The 9,778-nt window shown below is 45.7% G+C and overlaps 1 protein-coding gene across 4 annotated transcripts in view; it reads left to right on the top strand.

The window, feature by feature from the left end:
• The window catches only part of ADGRF5 (adhesion G protein-coupled receptor F5), a 120,101-nt gene that overhangs the window by 32,652 nt on the left and 77,671 nt on the right, over positions 1–9,778 (top strand). For 3 of the 4 annotated variants that reach the window (XM_045294831.1, XM_045294834.1, XM_045294833.1), the window contains exon 1: positions 213–352. The exons of the other annotated variant lie outside the window; for it this stretch is intronic. The gene's annotated coding sequence lies outside the window, so the exon portion shown is untranslated. Of the gene's footprint in view, positions 1–212; positions 353–9,778 lie in introns of those variants that run through there. 4 annotated transcript variants of the gene reach the window in all.

Consider the following 9,778-nt stretch of genomic DNA (forward strand, 5'->3'; position numbering starts at 1 on the left):
TAAAAAGGAAAGCAAGAACCAGGGACATCGGCCAAACAAGTCTGTCCACTTGGAGGAGAAGTTTCCAGATAACACGGATCTGAAGGACTTCCCATGGGCGGGGGGGAAGTTGCACACAACATCCGGGGAAGGGGACCAGGAAATTGCTTCTTGTTTTTCAAAGGGCAGCCGGTTTCTCCTCCAGGACAGCTCTGTGCGCGGGGAGCAGAGCTGCTAGGGGGCCGCGCCTCTCAATGTGTCCTGCGTGAGGTCCCGGAGGAGGCCACGGGGACAAATGGCCCCGTAGTGGCAAGTGGGGAGCTTCCGGACGTTGGATCAGAGCAGAAGCTGGCCTGGGGACGGTGCTGGGCAGGTAATGGACATTTCGCCTTCCATGGTCTGTCCCCCATTGTATGAAGAATTCAGGGGCGCCCACGTGATTTTGACACACCCTTGTCATCAATGGCATCTTCGGTTATGCCCCTCCGACCCATCTTTGCTGGGTTGTCTTTGTTTTGAGGGCTTGTGAGTTAGGAACCTGCCGCAGGTCTTATCGCCCCGCATCATCCAGCCTGTGGGTCAGGTTGAGGGGATCCAGTTGACGAAAATACGAACCAGCTGCTGCCAGGTTAATTCCACCTCTTGGGGGACCCCGTAGTCGGGTGGAACTGCCCCCAAAGTGTTTCCGTGGCTGTGAGTCTTTACAGGAGTAGCCGCGTGTTCCTCCCGCTGAGAGGCTGGTGGGTTCACACCGGTAGCCAAGCGCCCAGCGCTATGCCAACAAAACCAACTGGGGGAGGCTGAATATCACACAATTCGCTGGGCGACTTTTAAGGGTTTCTCCATAATATAGACAACTGCTATTTAAGTGAATTTTCTTGTATGTGAACTCGCAAAGACAATGACAATTATCTGTGCGCTGGCACAGCTGCACTGGCGAGAGCGTTTCCAGGGCCAAGTTGCTGGGTTGCCTTGCTGCAGAGCTAGGAAGCAGGGGCCAGGTCCTCAGCCTGGGCTGGCAGGTGCTCTCTAAGACACTGTGGCATGGGCGACCTCTGAAATGCTTCACCTGAGCTGTAACACCCACCCCTCTCCGAAGACAGAGGGGAACCAGGCTTGTAGTCAGCCCCAGGATGGAGGTCAAGCTAAGTGCTGGGCAGACTTGCCCTGAGCATTCTGCTGTGGCTGTTGGCTGTCTCCTAGATTCCCCGTCAGAGGGCCCAGATGACAGAAGACTGCCCCATTGTTACCCTTAGGGAAGCCAAGTGTCAAGGTCTTTTTCCCTAAGAGGGCTGCGTGGGTTTAGTTGCCAACTTTCAGTTATTAGCATTCTCAGAGGGAGGGAAAGGTCCCACACATATGCCGTACTTAAACCGTAGTTTCTGATGCCTGATGGAAACCCCTGACGGACATCATTCCACACCGCTTCTCTTGTCTATAATAGCCGTTTTGGTCTTTTATTTTTGAACTAAAAAACAAACAAACAGAAACCCACTGCACAAATATGTCCTTGATGTCAGAAACTTTCTCTAACAGTTTGCCAAAGACCCCATGCCCATATCAGTTTGAACTCACCAGCCTCTTCTTGGGAGTAAGACTTGTCTTTCTCTGCTCTACGCCCGTAGAGTTACAGTCTCAGAAACCCACAGGGCTGGTTCCACCAGTCCTATAAGGTTGCTCTGAATCAGAACCGACTCCGTGGTGGTTAGTTTGGTTGGAATTTTTGGTTGTTGTTGTTCATTTTTGTTTGTTTGTTTGTTTGTTTTTGATGGTAGTATAATTACCTTGCCCCACAGGGTGGCCATGAGCCAGAATTGACTTGATGACAGTGAGTTTGCTTTTAAATATATATATAGGAATACAATAATACCATCACTACTGCACTACTATAATGGCTTTTCATCGGAGCTAAAGATAAGCATTCAACAGATAGGCACATTTTCAGCCTCAACCTGTTAGCCTTCTGCATAAAGTAAGGTGACCAGATTTAAAGTGGGACACCATTGACCGGGGTGGTGGTGGTCTTGATTAAAAATGTTGTCTATATGGACCAAATAGACCATTCCCTAACTTGTTGTGCATTCGTTCCAAAAATCAAGACTTTTTTTAAACACCAAAAATTGGGACTGTCCCACCAAAAGCGGGACGTCTGGTCACCTTAGCATAAAGGTAACTTTCCTCCCAACATATCAGCAAAAGGCAAGTGACTTAGGAGAGAAATCACTATGAAGATGATCTATGTCATGAAGAAAGGGTTTAGAAAGCAACATCAACCTCAAGGCTAACTACAGAACACTTTCAGTTTCTATTTGATATTTTCTTGCAGTTTTCTAAGGATTTTCCACCTCCGACTAGAGGGCCACTTGGCCCTGCTGACTTTGGACTTCTGTAGTGCTTTCTGAAAGACAACCTGCATTTGCTAAATGGGTCTCCCTTGGTCCCACCCCCTACTCAGGACGATTTGATTAATCATCTCACACTACTGTATGGACATTCTTGGCCTCACAACAAAGATTTCCACTGACGCCTCTATAGAGTATAGCGACACTTAACACTGAGCCCCAGTTGTGCTGTGGGCCAAGTGTGGCTGTTCAAACCCACCAACTGCTCTGTGGGAGAAAGATGAGTCTGTCTGCTCTGTAAAAATTTAGTTTCAGAAACTCTAAGATCTATTTTATGCCACCCAATGAGGTCGCTGTGAGCTGGAATCAATTCCCTCTTGATAGTGTGTGTTTAGATGACTCCAGGTAGCTGGTGGAGCCCGTCAGCTTCCTCTAAGCATTAGAAACTCCGTCTCTTAAGGGCATCTCTTTGGTTTTCAAAAGATTGTCACACCTCTTCTTTTACCATGGCACAGACCAGGCAGGTATTTGATTCCCATTTTATGGAATATGAAAAGGAGAGGCCCTGAGCGTTCTTTGCCCAGCATCCCATCAAGAATCCTTTGGGGGCCCTGGGACGAGAACAAATCCAGATCAGCAGCTTCCCGTCCCAATGCCTTTAAGTCTAGCAGGGAGGAGAAACCAAGTGGAGCACAAGGTGGCTGTGCTTGCTTAGATTCTGTCCACGTTGTAGCAACATCGGAGACCCTTTGCTGGGAAGCTGTAGCTAGACCAAGCATTGCCTGCTTTGGCGTTTAAGACAATTGCCCTCAACTCGATGCCAACTCATGGCAAGCCCACAGAGTCAAACTGTGCTCGACAGGGTTTCAATGGCCAATGCTTCCGAAGTACAGGGTAGACCCTTCACTTTTGACCCTTTGGTGAGCAACTGAAAGCATTAACCGTTTGTACCACCCAGTGGGGAAATCATGCAGTTGTGGTTGTTGTTGTTAGGTGCTGTCAACTTGGTTCCAACCAACTCAGAGCAACCAACCCTACCCACAACAGAATGACACTGCCCAGTCTAGATCTTAGTCTAGGCAAACATCTTCTGTTAGGATCACCAAAGGAGCTTCATTAAAAGCCAACAACAGACAGACAAACCAAACAGTACTCAGACCACACCCCAGATGAATTTGATGAAAATCTCGGGGGAAGGGATCTGAGCATGGTGATATTAATTTCTTCCTAAATTCCGAAGTGATACCATTATGCAGTTGGAGTTGAGAAACACTGTGTCCTGCCTGTGAAGGATGCAGGGGCTCCGTTGAGGAGCAGAAGCAGTATTGACGCATGAAAGGGAGGCGGTGGGGCCAGCAGGGGTGGCTGCCGTGAGTACCTTGACTGGAGAGGGGTTGTTGAGGTTTATCAGAACCAGGGGCTCGGCGGCATGGGAGGACGCAGAGTTTTCCAGCCTGGTGGTCCTGCCTGTTCAGTTTAATTGAGAACAACCCACTGACTTCGCTGCAGGTTTGTTTGGCTCCCTGCTACTTGTGGGTTTGACAACATCAGATCCAATGTTCTAGGTAAACAGGATGTGCTCTTCTAGTGCCAAAGGATTCTGGAGGTCATAAATGTAACTCAGGTCACCTTTAACATGATGCCCCATTCCCAAGGAAATCAAAGATAGAAAAAGCAGAATCAGCTGTAATATGCATGATCTGACACTTTCTATGTTGGTCTCATTCTGGATCAGCAATCAATCAGGGTTTTCCTTTGATCAGTCATGAAATGTGCTTTGAGAGCCTTCCGCTTTATCTATATTGTTCCAGTTCATTGTTGATCATCAGTGTTACCCATCTCCTTTATGGGAGACCCAGAAGGCAGGGACCTTTGGTGGTTGTCTGTTCCCGCAGTTGCCTCCAATTCTGCATGTAGTACAGTCTCCTGTAAAGGTTTTTTGAGTTAAGTATCTGCTTTGGCTGTGAGTACATTGCGTGACCTCACAAGTTCATTACTAGCTTAGCATGGTCAGTTCATAATAAATGACTTTGGTCTTGATCAGTAGAATGATTGGAATCTGCCTTTTACCTGTTTCCAAAAAGATAGCCAGGAACTTGAAACCTTGAAAACCCAGCTGAGTGGAAGCACTGACAGTGGAGCGGCTTGGAATAAATAGCTAAGGGCTATGGAATAGCAACTGCACACGGTCCTTCCTTAAGCCAGGGGTGGGGAACCTGTTGTCTGCCAAGATCCATTAGGATATTTATAACATCATTCTCGGGCCAGTCTGGTTAAACATTTAATTAACTGGCCCCTAATGTGATTGCTGGAGCTCCTTCTGTTTGGCGAGGCGTGCGATGTTAGCTGGTCTTGATGATACCATGGACCATAGAAATGGGTCCTTGTTAGTATAGTGGTGGTAACCCTGCCTTTCACTCTGGAGGACAGAGTTCGATTCTCTGACAGGAGCCAAGGAGCACTGATGGTATAGTGGTTATGTATTTGGCTGAGGTCCTCATGGTTGGTAGTTCAAAACCACCCATAGCTTCTTGGGAGAAACATTTGGCTTCCTCCTCAATGGAAACAGTTACAGTCTCAAAAACCCACAGGGAGTCAGCATGGAGGTATGGCAGTGAGTTTTAAATTATTTTTTTAAATAAGTGTTTGCATAGAAATTACATGTTGGGCTGCTAACCTCACAGTCAGCAGTTTGAAAATGCAGTGACTCCACATGAAATAGATGAGGCTTTCTACTCCTATAAAAAGTTACAGTCTTGGCAATCCACAGGGGCAGCTCTACCCTGTCCTATAGGGTGCTACCTATAGGGTCGCTGTGAGTCAGAAACAACTCAAAGGCAGTGAGTGAGTGAGTGAGTGAGTGAGTGAGTGAGTGAGTGAGTGAGTGAGTTAGCAAGCAGGGGAGTGAGTGAGTGAGCGAGGTCTATGGCCCAAGAGCTAAGCACTCCCTACACCTGCCTTAAACAATGTGTATTCTTCATGGGAGACAACATATCTGCATTTTAAAAATCTTAATTATAAGCAGTATGGGTGTTTATGATGTGTCAGGCACAATATTCAGTGCTATCCTAAGATTATAAATCTATTTAAAAAGAAAATGATAATTAAAAAAAAAAAAAGCGTTGCTGTCAAGTCTACTCCAACTCATGGCAATGTCCGGGTGTGCCGAGTAGAGCTGCATCCACACGGCTTTCCCTCCAGGCTGTGGTTTGTAGGAAGCGCGCCACCAGACCTTGTCTCCCAAGGCACCTCTGGGTGTAGCTGAACCCTCAACCTTTTGGCTATTAGTCTGTCTCTTCACTGACTACACTGTCCAGGGATTGCCACTTAGTTATTCCCATAATCCAGTGCTGCAGTTGCTATTATACTACCTGTGGCATGGATGAGGGGACACATAAAAGTAAAGTGCCCTAGGCACAGAACAAGCAAGTAGTGAACTTGGGATTCCCGCTCCAGCAGTGGAGGTGGGACTCCAGTTGAAGAAGTCCGACTTTCAGTGTTCGTATCCTTAGATTCCCTTGCTGAGCTCAAAAGCCACAACGGTGCTGCAGAATGATCGCTGGACAGTGCCACGGCGTCTTTGGGAAGAGAGATGCAATGCAGTAGGGGGAAGCTATCACTCTGGAGAAGAAAAGCATTCAGACTTTGGTAGCCAACTTGGCTACTTATTCGTGTGGGAACTGACTTAATTTACCCAGACTGTTTCTTCCCCTGTGAAATGGAGATCAGGATAGCTGGTACAATATAGGATTGTAATGATAAACTAAACCGATGCAGAGTGCTTAGCCTGAAGCTCTGCATATAGGAAGTATGTGATAATTGATGCTCACCCACTTCCAGCTAGTTGATTCTGACTCCTAGCAACACTATGGGGTTTCCAAGGATGTCGGTCTTTAAGCAAGCAAGTAGCATCCACTTTCTCCTGGGGAGTGGTTGGTGGGTTTGAACCACACTGACCTTGAAGTTAGCAGTCCCTACTTAGCCAACTGTGCCCCCAGGCTCTAGTTATGGTTGTCAGTTACTAGATGAATGAGCCAGGCCTGAAACGATGAGTTAACATCAGAAAGGGGGCACAGAGCTTTTCAGTTGCCAAGAATCACATAAGAAAAAGGCATGAGCCGATATGTATTAATACGTATAACATATTTTAAGAAGCCGTAGTCGTGAAAGGTTGCATGTTCCAACCTGCTAGCCTCTCTTTGGGAAAAAGATGTGTCCATTTGTTTCCATAGAGAGTACACTCGTAAATTTTACAGAACAAGTTTTGTTCTATCCTATAAGGTTGACATGAGTCTGAATGAACTCAAGGCCACACAACAATAACATGACATTTAAAAAAATAAGATACAATTAAAGCTTGTTATGAACGCCATAACAAGTCTCATGATATTCTATACTTAATTGTTATGGAAAATGACGTTGGAAGTCCTGGGGCTGACGTTAGATTGTGGTGATAACGATCACTGCTGAATTAGCTTAAGTGGTCTGGGTATTTGAGAATGTTTAAAGCAGTGGTTCTCAACCTTCCTAATGCTTTGACCCTTTAATACAGTTCCTCATGTTGTGGTGACCCCCAAGCATAAAATTATTTTCATTGCTACTTCATAACTGTAATTTTGATACTGTTATGAATCCTAATATAAATATCTGATATGCAGAATGTATTTTCATTGTTATAAATTGAACATCATTAAAGCATAGTGATTAAAACATTAATTAAAGCATTTACCCAGTAATTATAGTTCATAAAGTATTGTTTTACCTCCAATACTGCTGCTTTCTACACAGTACATATGTGTGTCTGGTCCACATAAGTGCATTATGGTGCCAACTCTGTTACATACACCTGTGTTTGTATGGGGTGTATGTGATGGGGTTGGTGCAATGATGCACTCTGGGTACTCATATGTAGGAGTATCTGCATGTGAGCGGACCCTCCTGGAGACAGATAGAGGAGCAGTGTCTCGTTTCCTAAGACCATTGGAAATATGTGTTTTTCGGTGGTCTTAGGCAGCCTCTGTGAAAGGGTCGTTCAACCCCCAAAGGTGTCTCGACCCACAGGTTGAGAACCCCTGGTTTAAAGTATTCAAATATGCTATCATGCCACTCCGTGGGAACTACTACCTAGGCATATTAATCAATGCCTGATGTGTTTGATTATCGGATGAGAAAGAAGGAAGGAAAGTAGGAGATACGTTCATCCAGGTGTGAGATGATCAATCTGGGAAGAGATGGAATTAAAGACAGCAGTGAGAGAGAAGGCCAATTCAATTCAGACCAGCTGAAGTTGAACCCAGGTGGAACCAATGCTAGAGAGCTGATCCTCATGCTTGGCAAACATGTCGTGGTGGAACTAACGCTTTAGAAATTAGGACTACATTGGAAACAAAACCTATAAACTTGGCGAGCTCCCTACAGAGAGAAAGTCACCAGTGAGATAAGGTACCAGCAGGGGCGGAGCAACGAGGAAGTGGTTTGGGAAGGAGGAAGGGACGTGACTGGGGCGGTGAGAGAAGTGTGAAAAGGGAAAGAAGCCCCCAGAACCAACTAGAACAGGTGCCATTGAGTTGGCTCCGACCCCTGGTGAGCCCGTGGGGTCAGCAGAGCTGGGCTACATGAAGTTGTGAATGGCCCACCTTTCGGAAATAAATGGCTTTCTGGGGCAGAGCCTCCGGAGGAACTTGCGCCATCCACGAAAGGGGAGAGAGGGTCATAAAAAAGGAGTGTTCGAGCCCACCGAGAAACCAGGAAGAAGGAGGACTGGTGAGCATCGTGAGTTTTGTCACTTAAGCCCTCGGTGACGGCATTATGAAATAGTTTTGGGATAAAGTGTGGGCTTGAATCCAGATGATCCAGGTTAAGGAAATCTCTGCCCTTCAGTGACTTCTCAGGGTGTGGTATCCTTGAAGGGAAGAAAACAGCTTTCCCCTCTTCTTTGGAGAAGCACACACACAGTGTTCTTAAGGGCTAAGAAAGTTTGTATCTGCTATAGAAGGGGGCTTCGAAGAGTCTATGGAAACATGGAATTAAAAAGTAATGGAAAATTTGCTCACCGTGTTTGAGGCCCCCTCATATGCTACCATTTTTTCTGAGAGAGAAATGAAAGCTTAGAGGAATTAAATAACTGGCCAAGGACAGCACAGTGTCAGGGAATTAGAGAGGAGAGGAGGAAGTGAGCAAGAACCAAGGTGGTCCTGCCAATTACTAAAATGTTGGAATATTTTAAACCCACATGGTACAGTCCTGCCGAGTCCCTGAGCACCCCAAACGCCTTCCCACCTCTGCCTTAGTCACCCAGCCCCTTCTCTGGGGCTCCTCTCCTGGCCCTCCCACTGCCCAACAAGACCGCTAAGGTCAGGTCCAGTGGGAGATTACTAGGCTCCTGAGCCTCAAGAGTAGCCAGAATCAGTTCAGATCAATGAGTTATTATTAAAACACTCCACTATTATTACCTCTAATGGTCTTTACTTTCTAGCAGTTTTAGGTTTCTAGAAAAATTATGCAAAAAGCCTAGTTTCCATAAACTTATCATCTCCCCCATCACTTCCCTGAACAGTTTCTCTTGTTGTTAATAGCTAACATTCATGTAGTACATTTGTTACAATGGATAAATCCACACTGGCCCCATAATAGTCTATAATTTACAGAAAGGTGTACTCTTTGCATGCTACAATCCTATGGATTTGTTTTTTGTTTTTTTTTTAAAGACATCATATCACATATCTCTCATGATAGTGTCCTGCAGAATCATCTCATTGCCCTAAAAATGCCCGGGGCTCCACCTTCTAGTATTATTCTGACACTCATAAAATAAGCCAAGAACTGTGGAGCTTGGAACCAAACCCGGGCCCTATCATATAGTCACTGACAGGGCTACCCTGGGCCCGGATTGGCATGCATCCCTGGCTTTGTTTTGTCAGAGATCAGGGAAACCCCTCCATATGGCAAATTAAACTCTAAACTCGGCAGATGGATGAGATAAGAGCAGCCTGAGGAACTCAATGTTTTCATAGAGATGGCAATCTTTGGCTGAAAGGTTAAACCCCGCAGTGATTTACGGCAAGGAATGGAGGAGGAAAGGTTATCAACTCAGTACACATGGGCAGTGTGTTTTGGAAAACTTGATCCCATTGTGTACAAACAAATGTCTCTCTGTAATCTGTTAGTCCAGTGCTGCTCGGACACAATGCTGCCCAGGGGCCTTTATTTCCAGGCAAAGGAAAATTAATAGGAAAAAAAAATCTTTTTCTTCCAAGACAGTTCTTTAATTGGTATTGTGTTTTGTATTCGCTTTAAGTAAATATTTAGCTTAGAGTTCTGCATGTGCAAGAGAAGAATCATCTAATTAAATAAGGTCAGCAAAAATAAGTTTTATCACTTCTGCCATTAAAATTACAGATATATGAAGCCAAGCTCTTACAGTTACATATAAGAGGCCTTGGGGGTGGGGGTGGGGG

This window comes from Echinops telfairi, unplaced genomic scaffold (genome assembly GCF_000313985.2).
Source record: "Echinops telfairi isolate 266 unplaced genomic scaffold, ASM31398v2 ScPeMD7_3533;HRSCAF=4204_1, whole genome shotgun sequence".
Classification (NCBI taxonomy): domain Eukaryota; kingdom Metazoa; phylum Chordata; class Mammalia; order Afrosoricida; family Tenrecidae; genus Echinops; species Echinops telfairi.